Source organism: Drosophila willistoni, unplaced genomic scaffold (assembly GCF_018902025.1).
Source record: "Drosophila willistoni isolate 14030-0811.24 unplaced genomic scaffold, UCI_dwil_1.1 Seg211, whole genome shotgun sequence".
In the NCBI taxonomy this organism is placed as follows: domain Eukaryota; kingdom Metazoa; phylum Arthropoda; class Insecta; order Diptera; family Drosophilidae; genus Drosophila; species Drosophila willistoni.
In genome coordinates this window covers 45,596-60,618 of record NW_025814179.1, presented here as the reverse complement: position 1 = coordinate 60,618, position 15,023 = coordinate 45,596, and the positions used below count along the sequence as shown (strand labels likewise).

The 15,023-nt window shown below is 41.6% G+C and overlaps 3 pseudogenes; 1 reads left to right on the top strand and 2 right to left on the bottom strand.

Annotated features, from left to right (window-relative positions):
* The first annotated feature begins 3,206 nt into the window (after nt 1–3,206).
* LOC124461143 lies at nt 3,207–4,285 on the top strand (annotated as a pseudogene).
* Nucleotides 4,286–4,334: 49 nt separating this feature from the next.
* LOC124461142 lies at nt 4,335–6,854 on the bottom strand (annotated as a pseudogene).
* A 3,066-nt stretch (nt 6,855–9,920) lies between these two features.
* Nucleotides 9,921–11,165, bottom strand: LOC124461141 (annotated as a pseudogene).
* Between the last annotated feature and the right edge of the window lie 3,858 nt (nt 11,166–15,023).

The following is a 15,023-nucleotide window of genomic DNA, read 5'->3' as shown; positions in this document are numbered from 1 at the left end:
AAATTGAATTATGTTGCGATTTATTTATATTTATAAAAAAAATAAAGAAAAATAATACAAAATATTGCTATAACAACAACAGCATCAGAACGTCTATGACAAAGACGCCCCTTGGGCAATCAGACACCAGCAGGGGGTGCTTACAAATAATTTTTGACAACAAACAAATACAGGAGCAACAAAATTTTTGGCCAAGTTAAAATAAATAAAATAACAAATGGTGGAATGTGGCGCGAGTTCCTTAAAGGCAACCAGCCGAGGGCAAATTGAAATTGAAATTTGTTGTATAAATTTTGTTTTTTTTTCACTCGAAAGAGATTTGTGATGGATGTTGGATTTTATTTTTTGGGATTTTTACATTGAAATTGAGTTGACTTGCGCAAAAGAGGAAAAACAAACAAATGCATAATTTAGAAAAATGCTTAAGACAAGTCCCAAATGGTGGTAAGCATTCAATAAATTCAAGTCAAGATGTTCATCTTCGCGTTCAGCCAACTTCAATCAGTCAGTCAGTCAGTTAGTCAGTCATTTTCTTTTAGCCAGGTAGTCACGGTATGATGTCTGGCTTTCCATACTCCATACCAAATACCCATTGTGGTGATGGTGTAGTTCATCATCGGTTGTTTGGGGGTCAGAGAGAAACGTAATTGGCCTGAAGCGTTTAATTTCGATTCGAAGTGGGTGGAAAGCTGAAGAAATCTCAACCTGTGCGCGGGCACACGCATTGGGTCGTCTAGTAGTTATTGTTGTTGTTGGTTGTTGTTTTGTTGTTGTTTTGTTGTGTTGTGTTGTTGTTGTTGTTTGTTGTTGTTGCTGTTGTTGTTGTTGTTGTTGTTGTTGTTGTTGTGTTGTGTGTTGTTGTTGTTGCTGTTGGCGGAGGGACCTACAGTTGTCAACAGTCAAAGTGAAAGTGAAAAAATTGCTAACCCAAAAACGAAAAAAAATAGAGTTTTTCCTTTTCGGTTTTCTTGTTTTATGCAATTGTCTACCGCAATAACTACCGCTGCTGCCGAACAACGAGCAAATGATCAAGCGAAAATATTCCCAAGCCTGTGCACAACCTACACGAATAGCGTATTCTGCCTCATTGAGTTGAAAAGCCCCGAAAAGAAAAGAAAAGAGAAGAAAAAACAAGAAGAAAAACAAAGGCTGAATAATTCGCCTGCGCGCTGGGTAAAAGTTTCATGTGCTTGGTGATTCTGTCAGGTTCGTTGCTTAAGTCTTTCGTTTCGTTTCATCGATCCGCAGATCGTTTGGGGTCGACTGCCAAAGCATTTTGTTTTTATTTGCCTTGTGTTAACACAAATGCCAATTATTGCAAATTGGTTGCCGCTGCCGCCCATTAGATGATGGCCTGGCTCAAAAGCACAACATTGCGTGTGAGCTAAACGTGCATTATCATAAATTATCGCTGCTAGATTATGCTACAGCAAGTGTTCGAGTATTCCATTTAACCAAAATTATCCATCCACCCATCTTTTTCTATGTGTGTTTACCTTTACGTGTCTCAAATATATCCATAAATAGAACAAGGCAATGCACGCTGTAAAATTTCATGCAAATTTTTGTTTTTGTGTTTTTTTTGTGCACTTTCCCGCTAAATAATACATAAATTGTAGATACGGTTGTACTCATCTTTTACACCTTTTCGTGTTATCCCATATCCATGGCATGTTGGGGCAAGATAAAGCTTTGTAAATCCCATCATTAGTTCACCGCCAGCCATGCTTTTTTATTAATTTCATAAATAAAAGCGCCAAACATTAATTATGCATGCTTCGCGCCAAGCTGCTGCTGCTACACTGAACGAAAAGAGTTGGCTATGAAACTGTGTTATTCGCTCATTTCATGTGCTGTCCGAAAGTATGCTTTAATATTTATAAACCAGTTGGATGATTGAACGTGGTTGAAAACGCTGAATATCATTTCCGGCCAAAGAGAATTAATCACATTTAGGTAAATTAAATTGGAATTAAGGTTAATTAATCTACATTATTCAATTCAATCACACACAAGGCAAAAGAGGTCACTTGAGGTGCATAAATCAAAACATAATTACTACTTCAGTTTTGAAAAGTAGAGTTCATTGAACTGATGGTCACCTCAATGTCCTTAAATGATTATTTATTGACCTGTACTTAATGAATAATAATGACTTTTTGGAAAGTAATTAACAAGGTAAAGTCATTAAATAAACCTTCGATGGCACTTTAGAAGAGTCAAACAAAAGCAAACTTTTTGTGGCACTTCAAACTGTAAAAACTTTATTTTCAATAGACTAATGTTTTAAGAGTATTCATGGAATGCACAAATAATTCACATTTTAAATTGATAAAAAGCAATTGGGGGCAAAAATTGCATACTTTTTCAATTTTCATTCGTAACAAAAGCATTCGAGGCAATTAAAATGTTATAGAGAAATTCAAGCGATTATAATTATAGGTTTACTATTAAAAAACAAATTGTTTGCCCTTGTCAATTAAGCCAATAAAATTTTGTCGTAAAAAAGAAAAGAATTATTTTTATTTGATTTTTTCTTTTGTATAAAATTTCACCAACTTGGCATTTAATTTCATTTTCTATCTTGCGTACTCATATTAAAGCCACAAAATAATTCGCATAAGATTAAAATAAGTGAGAAATAAAGAAGCTGCTATCTTGAGTTTTAAGCTCTCGCCAAGATTTCTCAGTTTGCCGAATGAAAGTGGGTGTCGAGTTTCGATGTAGCTGCCGCTGGTAGAAAATATCATTAAGCCAGCCTGGAGCCATAGAGTTGTTTGGAAAAATTGAAATAATTTGCAAAGATTTACTAATTACGGCAATAAGCAAGGAAATTGGCTAGGCTCTGGCTGGCTGGTTGGCTGGGTGGCTGGCGGCCTATGCTGGCAATTGCACTAAATCTGCAACGAAGCTTTGCGTCGACTTGAGATGTGGTTGTAGCTGGAGCTGCACTTATCATGCATATTACGCTCTAAATAGCCACCAGGTTTAACTTCACTAGCTTCATTCCTCAGCTGGATGCAACGGCTGCCTGGCTAATTGTGGCGAGCTAAAGTGTATAAATTTGTTAGCCAAAACGGGCGCACAAGATCAGTTGGCCAAGTGAGTTTGCAGTTAGATCAAACGCCTAGTGAGAGCGAAAGAAAGTGCCAGTGCGACGAAAGAGGATTAGAGAACAAAAGGATAGCTTAAACGATATACTCAAAATGGTCACGCGTCTGGGTTTACCCGTGGCCCTGCTTCTGGTTTGCAATTTATGCCATCGTCCAAGCTGGGCGCTTGAACTTAACTCCAATTTCACTGGCGGCACCGGAGAGAGCGGTCTCTTGAGAACAGTGCGCCACATTTATGGCCAGTGTGCAGATAGTGATGATATTTTTTCTGGTGCTGCAAGCTACAAGGGGCACGTCTGTTGGGCCGCGCTCTTCAAAGTGCAGCAACTCAGCATTGTGGATGGTGTAGTCTAGTGAGACGTGAAAATGCTGCCCAAGATTCACGTACCGGACGCTCCAGCATATCGGAGAGTCAATTGAATAACCGTGATTTGGAGCATATGTCTAGTAAGAGTCTCGATGCCTTGCTGCTGGAACGTTTCTTGGATTTGTGCACAGTCATCAGAGGCAGGTTAATCTTCCACGGCTGCTCATCTACGGCGAGCGTAATAGTCAGGAACTGGTGCAGTCCCTAATGGGCTATTTTCTGCCCAGTGAATTGGCGGCAAACGGTGCAGGAGATGACGCAAGGAAGAAAGATGACAAAAAGTATCTGGGACCCTTCATTGCGGCTTGTACTGCTGAAAACAGCCATTTTAAAGATGGCCTATCACTCGATTGCCAGGGCTGGCAAGGCTCTGATTGTGGGCAAAATTGCTCTTATCATTAGCGCCATCATTGCCTCAAGAAGCTTGTTAGAAAACGATGGCGGCGAAAAGACCACCTACGAAATTGTTAAGCATCCGCAAGTGCAGCAGAGTCACACCTATTCGTCCAGCCATCAAGGAGAGTATGACAGTGGTGGCGGTGCATGGTGGTGGCCTATCAGCATAGACGACGAAAATGCATGCAGGATAGTCATGCATGGATGCCACAATCTGGTGGTGTGGCTACCGCCGGTTAACTTCCGCCAAAGTATCGCGATAAGCCCATGGACACATCATGGCTTAGGCAATGGAAAACCAAAGATCAAAATTTTGCTTAGCTTCATATCTAACTGCAATTGTATTTACACTTCTTGGCTAACCGCCGACATTATCAAGGATAGTCGTCCAGGACAGCCTCCAGTTTAAATTTAGTTATCATAGTTATTATAAATAAAACACACAAAATACAAAAAAGCTAGAGAAAACCATGAGTTGTTGCTGTTGTAGTTTGCGGGCGCTGTAGTTGTGCGAATTGGCGACGATCCAAGGGTTCGGCCTCATAGGCATAGTATGCCTGATCGTGATCCAGATCATGGGATGGCTCTTCGATTTGTTCGATTTGTTGGGCAGAACTGTGACCATGTGTGGGCATGCTACGATGCCAGCCGCTCTCATGGCTATGTCCGCCCGCTATGATGACGTGATCGGAGCTACCACTGTGACCAGTCGTGCCCTTTTTAGACTATCCTGGAAAGAGATGCGTAGGGCCAATGACTTGATCTAACCTATCGATGGGTGCCAAAATAATTTCAATTTGGCTTTACTCACCAGCAGCGATATGACGAGGGCTATTTTGGCCATGATGAAGGCGGATCCAGCTATCAGTATCACCTTGCCAAGGAACATTTGTGCGAGTGTGGCCATCATGATCATGCCGCCCATCATGGCCATGTGCTTATCTTTGTTCCTTCTTCTTGCGACCTGTTTTTGAACAGTTTTTACTTTCTTTTATTCTTGTCTTTTTCTTCTTCTTTTTATCTTTATCTTTCTTATTCTTCTTTTTTTTCTTTTCTTCTTCTTCTTTTCTTATCTTATCTTTATCTTTATCTGTATCTGTATCGGTGTCGGTTGCATGCACAAAACTACCCAATCCTGCTATAATTCTATCGACTTTATCATCTATGATGAAAGCGTTCGTACCTTGATCGAGACCCAGTTCACTGCCAAAGTCATCAATGGCATTGGAAATGCTCAATTGCCTGGGCATTTGTAGACGCAAAGCTCGTCCCTGGAACAATTGCAGCAATTTACCAGCCAGTCCTGTTTCACTGAGAGCTCGACTCTCGCTGTTCATTACCATTTGCCAGAGCCTCAAAACTCAGATAGTCATTTAACCTGCCATGTGCTATTGTCGCGCGCCGCGCCGAATCTTAAACACTTCCACACCTCTAAGCCAACCAGACAGTGGGCATATAAGTCTGCCCAGACTGTGGGGACTCCATTGGAGGCGGTGGTAGCAGAAGGACTGGAAGTACTATACACCAAGGCATTGCTACCCAGCACGGCGCACTGTAGAACAACATACGACGCCACATATTCTCCAGGGGGAATACACACAGGCAAACACACGCCAACGAACTATAAACTTCAAATAAACCCCACACACTTTTTCAGCTCAGTATTTATAAGGCTACCCCAAAATGGGGAACTTGCATTTGATTTTGGCTAATAATTAACATGTTTGTCAAAGCGCGACACTCTCAAGCGCTCTTGATAGGAATCAAATAAGAAAACTTTGTCTATTTTCGGTTCTATCTGCGGTCCGCTGAACTTGGAGTTTCAGCCACAAAAAGTTTTGCATAAGTAAACTTTCAGTTTTTGGAAAGGCTCAAAACGTTTGCCAAACTTTGACTAATTTTATAATTAAGTAGAACTATTTTTTAATTTTAAATAAAGTGATCTGACATCCACAACTTGCCAGCCATTCATTCCGCTGGGTAAACTGCTGCTGGGGCTCTGGAAATTTCGCATCAGACTCTCTGCAGAGCCAGCAGTGTCCTCCACTTCAGCGAGTAATTTATTTGTTTGTCTGCTGATTTTTCATAATCATAGAAGCGATCTTCAAAAGGACGCTGGTAGCCATGGGAGAAGGCTGCGATGCCTCTCGTGGTTGATCAAATCGAACTTTACGCTCACTGCGTTTATATGGTGGAGTAGGCTCATGAACGTCTTACTGATGATGCAGCTCATCGCCATGACCATTAGACTGTAGTTTTGCCCGGAAAATGGCCAAAAGGTCGATTGTCACCAAATGCCCGCCAAAGTTGCCACCGCTGAAACTGCCAAAGCTGCCGCCACCACCAAAGCCACCGCCGCCAAATCCTGCGATCCCAGGATTCCACCGAGACCCAAAAAGCTTACTGACATAGACAGCCATTTGACCAGGAAAAGGATTTCTTGAGCAGCCAAACATATGCAGCAAATAGCAGTGGCACCAAGGCAACCAAATTGAACTTTAAGCCCAACAGAAATGGTAACATATATGTTTAGCCAGTAGACGACCTACAAGTATGGGAAGTTACATTTCGAAAACGTAAACATAGATAATAGTCATCATACCTGCCGTGGGATCCTCAAAACCAAATTGTCGCTCATCCTGGGCCCCTCCATCTGCTAGCACGAATTCAGCCACACTATTGGCATCGGCAGTGGGTCCTTTTTTAAACATTAAACCAGGATAAAGTCCATCCATATGCCATTTCCAGGCTACGTTGACCCATCACCGCACCGGCATTCTCCAATATGCCACGGAAATCGACCGCGATCTGTGTCTAGCACATTGCCAACGACCTGCCAGCTGCCATTTCACTTCTCACAGCCACAAAATCATCAAACAAAACTCACATTCTCGCGCTCATCGGAAGCGTTGTATTAAACTTAAAGCAGACCGCCCAAGGCATTCACTGAATTTTGGACGTTGAGCTCCCGTACGCATTGTTTAAAATGTTTTAGATCCTCCCGAGCTCACTTGGTATAGATCCGAGCCTGTAATGGCTTTTATATTCACAAATGCCAGGAACAACAATGCGGTATTTAGCGGCGACATTGATTTAGTTTAACTAAGCACGTTGGCCGGGTGACCATCTAGTTATATAGAGCTTCTGGCCGAGAGACTGTCTGTTATTATAACAACAAACTCAATTTCGCTCAAAATGTAACATTCATTCAGATTTTCATTCACATTTCGCACTAAAAAGCGACAGTTGGGTCGACGCCATGGCCCAATAAACGGAAATTGTAGTACATCAACGCCAAAGCGATTCAAGCCTCCCGCTCTTTCTGGCATTTGGACGCAATGTAACGAACTGAAGACCCCGCCATGGTCATGGTCAGTGCACACGTCTCATAACCCGCACTTGGTCTCTGGAATTTTGGCCAATATTTCGCACATTTCTACCTCTAGCTCTTTTACTCTCTCTTTCTTGAATATTATGTAATGGCTTATTGTTATTCCCAAAATTATGAAATGGACGGCATAAGTCTGAGCTTGGACCTCCACAAATTACAATTGCTAATGCCAGTCTATTTAAATAAACGGCAAACGTTTATAAGCATTATAATAAATGTTCCATCGTTTACACACTGTAAACTGGGAAATTGCTGCATTAAAGTACAAAAACAAGTGGAAACAAACAAAAACAAAACACAAAATAGTTGTTAATCTTTATACTTAAAGTTTGGTATACTCTTTAAGAAATATCTAAAGTTATTTGCCTATGCTTTTTAGTGTTTCTATTCGATCAATTTAACGTTATTTATAGACTGAAAACAAATGAGTTTATTTTTAGATTTAGATAGAATAACATAAAAGTTCAAAAATTCTCTAAATAACTTCTTAAATTTGTTGTTTTAAAATATTCGCGAATAAAGTTTTAATATCTTGCAAATTAAAGTTGAATACTGTTCATTATATATTCGTTCAACTACTGAAAATAGTTTATCCAGTCTTAGTTTCCCACTTAGCAAGAGGATAAGCAAGTCATAAAATGTGAAACCTTGAAAGAAACTGTGGGAAAAAAATATGATTTTTTTTTGCCACTAAGTATGGATTTGAAAAATTTGCAGCATCAAGCATATCATTGTATTGTTTCTCACTATTAATGGTAAATACTTATAAGTAGGTATATTTGCTATACCAAAATATGTACTTTAAAAAGTACCTAAATTACTTTGTTCGTGTTGAAACAAAAGAAAAAAAAACATACTAAAATGATTGGGTAGGTAAAATGAAAAAGAATTTCAAACAAAAATTTTATAACAATTTTTTATTACACTTTCGCTTATATTTTCCAACTATTTCTTTGTTAATGTCTCTGAGCAAATCTAAATCATTTACCGTTGACAATCTGCGATATTTGTCACCTATTTAAAGTATTTCACCCACTGTGCAGACACTAAATATACTGCCTACTTTTAGGCGGCGCCAGTTTTAACTAAAAGCCAAGTTTGGTGTTGCCATCCCAACAAACTTCAACACGTCTTTAGACAAACAACAAAAAGTATTTCGCCTAGAGGCTGGCATGAGGATGGAATTTATTTAAAATCTGTTAGACGAACTCGTCTCTGCCACTTTAACACCCTTAATAGCCCATTCCAGCGTCAAAGTTTTCTTATTTAACTAATGAAATACAACATTAGCCACGTAAAAATGGGGTAAATAAACTCTTGCTGGAAAACCACGGTATACCAAACTAACGTCAAAACCATCCAGTTTATGAGCCAATTGAGTGAGGGTGAAAGAGAGTTTTGTTGTTGTTTATTTGTCAATGGTATTTAAGGTTTAATCTTTGCGGTCTTGAAAAGTTTTCGTGACATGCTAAAAGTGTTGACAACATTGAAGATTTTCAGTTGAAGTTTACTGAGTAGAGCAGTCTAGGCGTAAAATTTCCTTTATCTCTCTGGATATCTTTAGTAAATTCAAACGTGTCACTTGTAGCAATACATTTCCAAAGCAGTTTACAAAAAACAACACCAAAAAGTACATATTTTTTGTTAACAAGTAAAAAAAAAGAAAAGAAATTGTATTAAATAAACACTTTCACCGCCAATACTTGAAATTCATAGCCAGGTGCAACTGTGGCGTGGCCAGTTCGGGCGAAAATTGTTTACAAATAGTTACAAAAAACCAAAACCAAAACAAAAAAAACAAAAATAAAGATGGTAAGTATGCATGTGCGGGATGTTTGCAAGAAGACCTTTTGGCGTCTCTCGCCATTTATATGCCAAAAAGCCCACGGCCATAAATTCAAGCTTGGGGCGTGCTCCATGTCCATGCCATTGACATTGCCATTGCATTGCTGATACGAACACCATACCCACACCCAAGGAGAGGCTTAGCTGGTCGTATGTGCTGCACTTTGAATGCTGAAACCAGGTCGCAGCCAAAGAAGAGACTTTCATTAGATGGCCTTTTTTGGAGCGACATTGGATATCTCTCTTATGGACAAGGGGCGTACAATGAATCAAAGAAAGAAAAAGCTTGGTCTACAACAAACGACGATAAGTAAGGAAGTTCCACTGTCCAGGTAAGATGAAAAACTTCATACAGATGCAGCCCGGCCTCTACGCCTCAGTGCCTCAAGTGAAATTTTGTGTTCTGTACCTGTGGCGTCTCTGATCTGCCTGCCCGCCTGTCTGTCGATGTGGCATGTGCCTGTGATTTTGTGTGTCGCACATGCAATTGATATCGCTGGCCTCGTTCGCCTTAGTTGGTAAGTATTTTTATTCAGCGAGGGAAAGCATTTCATTTCGCTTTAAAATGCTGCATACGTTGCGTATGCGCAATCCCCTTTTTTTTTTTTGTTGCGGGGGAACTTGGTTGATTTGTCATCAGCCATTTTATATCACGTCCAGCTGCAGCTCTTTTTAGTCGCCCATCTGCCAATTGAACTTAATAGCTATGGATTTCTTGTCTTTGTTTTCTTTCTCTTTTGCTGTTGCTATTTTTGTTGATGTCATTAATGTTTTTGAATGGCGCCTTACATAGAATTTTTCCATGACATTATTCTACACAAATAAGTAAAAAAAATAAATATTAATGAAATGAGCAATGAACCTTTGCTCCTCTCCCCGTTAGAGTCCACGTTCTCATACGTATTCCCGATTTTGTTCATTTGTTTTCTTTGCTTTTTGTATTGCACTGATTTTTTTTGTTGATTTGGATGCTTGTTGCTTATACGCCGCATAGGCCAGATTCTGAGCCTCGCTGCCTTGCAGCCATCGACCGTAGCTATGCTCGTGTTCATAGTGCGATGCGCAACAACCTCGTAGTTCTCTTTCTTTGATTCTCTTTCTTTCAATCCAATGATGCTCGAGAGCAGCAGAGCAATCTTGCCAATGACCAAAGCCTAGAATGAGATCAGTGCCAAGAAGCCAATAGCCAGAGGCAGCAGAGCGGCCATAGCAGGCTTAAATGGGAATGAAAGGAGGGGGGATACATGCATTTGCATGTATGACTTTCGCTTGATTACAGCTTGATTCATCGTCGGAGAGTTTACTGTCCACTGTCCGCTCATTAGCAATTGGAGCACAAATAATTAATAAGCGAACAGGATCGACAGCTTTATATGGTCAGCGTTTAGAAATCGGAAACTGTGGCTAAAGAGCGCAAAAGAAAGTAAGCCTAGCTAACTGGCTAACTAAAAGGCAATTAATTACAGCAGCCAAAAACAGTCAACAGCAACAAGTTTGCTACTTGGACATGGAGGTTGTCAATGCACCGCTAGGAGATGCTTGGGAATCTGAATTGAAATCAACTCTGTAATAATATATCTTATGTGGGACCACAAAATGATGTGTGCTACTCTACGTTTCTATGTGCATGTTTGTACGCATATTCCCTCCTACCACCCTATTCAACTTACACTCTTCCAAAGCACGTTGCATATCCTGGATGGAGTCCTTGGGGACCTTGAATTGCAATGTGTGTGTGCCAAAGAAGCGAGCAACACGCTCCACCAGCAATGAATCGACCTCAGATTCACGGGCTTCCACCTCTTCGGGCAGCTGGACATCATTGAGGGATCGGCCTACTGGAATATCATCGGTTTTCACCAAGGCAATGCCCTCTGTCAGCCTCACATCTCCGTTTTCCCGTATCAAAGTAATGCAGGGCACGTTCCTGCTTAAATATTATCATGTGACATCAGGAATGACAGAGTGAAAGAGAGAGAGAGAGAGAGGGAGAGATGGTGGCGTTTACCTTCATGCACAACACCATCGATCGGTCGCCGCAATCCTTGACCATTTTGAGGGCACTCGTCAATGTCTATTGACTGTCTGACTCGGAGGCAGCTGCCGCCGTTGAGGCAATCAGCGCGAAAAGACACAAATTTAAACATGATTGTAATTTTTGGATTATTTGTTTTTGCACAAACACTAATGACACAACGGAGAGATGCGAGTGGGTATATTATCCTTTAGATGTTTGCACTAGCTGAGAGTGCTTTTGGCTGATTTGTTTCACTTGATTGAGTGGCACTGCGCTCGATTGGCTTGTTCGATGTGTCAGTCAGAAGGCAACCGGTAAACTGTGAGATAGAAGACTCCCGCGCCAGCAGAGCAACGACAGCAGCAGCAGTGGCAGCAGTGGCAGCAGCAGCGACGACGCAAACAGAAACAGAAACGTTGGACAAAATAAAAATAAAAGAAAAAGACATCGGCATTGACGATGCGACACGATGCGAGTGCTTCACACTCTCCTACCAATCCCCCCACCAGAATTGAAACAGTAGCCGAGCTTAGAATTTAAATAAACAGCCCGAAGAAGACGTTAAGAGGAGGCGCATCGGCTGCAACCAACCTGGCCAAGAGCAAAAGACCGAAACCTCCCGACAGAGGCCGGTCGACGGTGCGTATGCGTATGCGTCGCAGTTGCCGTTGCCGTTGCCGTTGTCGTTGTCGTTGGCAGAGCCGTTAACTTGTTGTTGTTTGTCAACACACTTAACCAACGGTTAACAACTATGTGCCACACACATACAGACACAGACACACAGATTGACACACACATGCTAACAAAGTGTTAAGGGGAGAAGGTAAGAGCCATTAATTGTTTTGGGCTTAGCTGGGCAATTTATTTCGATATTATTGGCATTCATTTGACAGCTTTAAAAACTTATATGATGGCACTTTTAGGCAAATGGTTTTTTTTTCTTTTTCTGCTAACATCATGGCATACTTTCAATGCTTTTCAATGTTTAATCTCAGCCATAACCACAGCAGAAAGTGCTACTCCATTTAAAATTGCAGACACGTGACTTTGTGGTATCGGGGTGGCAACAGCGCAGAGAGATGGGTGGTGGCTAATGTGGAGAGGGGAATTATCAATTGAACCAGCACCAACCACACCATCCATACTAGCAGCACCACTTATGAATTTGGCTGTGTGTTGTGTGTGTGTATATTGGTCGAAAGCAACCACAAGTGCGCATGCCATCGTATCTCGAATTGGAGTAAAATAGAAAATTAACTAGTTTGCAGGCGGTATGGAAAATAAATAAAATACAAGATGAAAAAAAAAAAAATTTCACTTTAATTTGCTCTTTATTTATGTGTTTGTTTTTGCCTCACATCTCGCTCAAACACACTCGCATAATGTTTTTTTTTTTTTTTTTTTTTTTATTCCTTTATTGATAGGTATAGATAGTATAGATAGATATATACAGAGGAAAAAGAAAAAGAAAAAGATGCCATAAAGGGAGCTTGATCCTAGGGGACGTCCTCGTGGGAATTGCTTCCTAGGGTCGGTGGCTCTCTCTACGACGCTTCAGCTCTCATGCGTTCGGATTGTAGCAGATCCGCATTACATATGCTGCAAAGCTGTTGACCGCTTCCATGTTTGTGGGCTGCCAACCATTGAATCCACGAGGTTGTTCACGCGTTAATCCAGCCCCTGCGTGAGTTCTAGGTGCCTTCTTTGGGTCTCATAGCGCCGACACCTGAAAAGAATATGTTGTGCGTCTTCTACGCTGTTATCGCTGCAGACTGTGCACATAGGCGATTCTTCGTGACCAAAGCGATGGAGATATTGCCTAAAGCATCCATGACCGCTTAGTATCTGGGTTAGGTAGAAATTTACTGACCCATGCTTTCTGCCTAACCACTTCTCTATATTTGGGATCAGCAGGTGGGTTCCATCTGCCCTTCTGTGACGCATCCCATCTTCTCTGCCATGTTATTTAGGCTTCTGCCTCTAGCCTGTGCGCGTGCCAGTTTCTTCGAGGCTCATCACTAGGTGCTGCAGCTACGACTGTGTCTTCATCCGCCTGAATGTCAAGTGGCAGCATCCCAGCTAACACTAATACTGCGTCGTCAGATACCGTTCTAAACGCGCAGCAGACTCTGAGTGCACAAAGTCTGTGGGTTGACCCGTATGCCCCTGCTGTAGCTTTCTACTAATAAAGCCGATTTCCAGATCCGAGCCGCATAAAGTACAATGAGCTGTGAACTGTCGTCAGCAGCTTTCTCGTCTCTTGTTTGGGCCCCTCGTGTTTAAGAGGATCCTTGACAACGAACGCACGCATACAGATGCCTTCTCCTGAATGTTGGCTAGGTGTTCTCGAAAGGTTAGTCGAGTGTCTATCCACACGCCAAGATAGCGGATAGCTCTTTTGGACTGGACCGTAGTCCCTCAACAGTAATTTGTGCTGTCTCAACAAGTTTCCTGCTTGAAATTAGAACGGCCTCTGTTTTTTGCGCCGCTAATTTGAGTCCCACGGAGCCCAGCCATTCTACTATCTTTGCGATGGCATGTTTGCTGCAGCCTCTGCTTGCTTAATCTCTTTTTTAACAACGACTAGTGCAACATCATCTGCATAGCCAATTAGTTGACAGCTATCACAGAGTGTCAACCTCAGGACGCCATCATACATTATGTTCCATAGCAAAGGGCCCAGAACGGATCCTTGGGGAACCCCGCAGATATGGAATGCAGCACGCTTCCAGCATCGGATGTATACTCAACTGCCTCCTTCCGAAGTAGCTCCAGGTGATGGCATGAATGTGGGCCGGGACTCCAAAGTTTTGCAGTGCGTCAAGAATAGATCCCCAATCGGCAGTGTTAAAAGCGTTCTTTATGTCGAGGGTGACCAGCAGGCAATATTTTTTTGCACCTCCTTTCCATCTCTCACTTTAATAGCTTCTGAGGCAATATCGACCACTCTTGAAATGGCATCAGTTGTGGACTTACTTTTTCTAAAGCCATATTGATTGGGTGACAAACCGCCGCCTAGCCTGATGGCTGACTCTAGCCTCGCACATAGCACTCGCATAATGTGTCGGTGTGTGTGTGTATCTGCAGTTTTGTATGCCAATCGCCATCAGTTGCACATGGATGGTTGGATGGATAGATGGCTCGTTGGATGGTTATATACAACTTCAGTCGGACACGCAGATACAGATACAGTGGAAAAGTATTTCATTGGCTTTAATTGCCACACGTCTTTTGCGTCTGCTGCTGCTGCTGCTCTCGTCTCTGTAATTTACACATTAGACAATTGCCCCAAAAGAAGAAAGCGACAGATTTGCATGGCCACCAAACCAAACAGATGCAAAACCTCGAATCAACGACTTGTCGGAAACAATAACTATGCAAATCACCTCCACGTGGCTCAGATGGATGGTGATGGGAATTTGTTTGTAGCATTCAACTCTGGTTAATTGTATTCTCACGAGAAATGGGCAATGGGCATGTTTTTTTTTAATGAAAGTGAAATAAAAAGTAATTGTAAAAGACAACGAAAAACTAACCATTGATTATGGTTTTTCTTATGCAATAGAAATTGCTTTGCTTAGCTCACATATTTTGCAAATATCTTCCGTTTAAACATGTGCTTCAGTAATTTCTCTCCATATTATTACCTTCTATGCCCTTGGCCCTGCCCGCGTGTGCGTAAAGTTGCTAATTGAGCAAAGCTTCAGTGCTGACCTGAATATTATTTGTGCGAAATATTTTTGGCAGTTGAGCAAAATGATTATTACTTAAAGCATCTCTCTTTTTCTCTCTCCCCCTCTCTGATTGGTCATCATACCAGCCCCATAATTTCGTCGCCTGGCTGCCCAACCTTTTCCACAGTGGCATCTTGCCAAAGTGACACCTTTTGAAAGT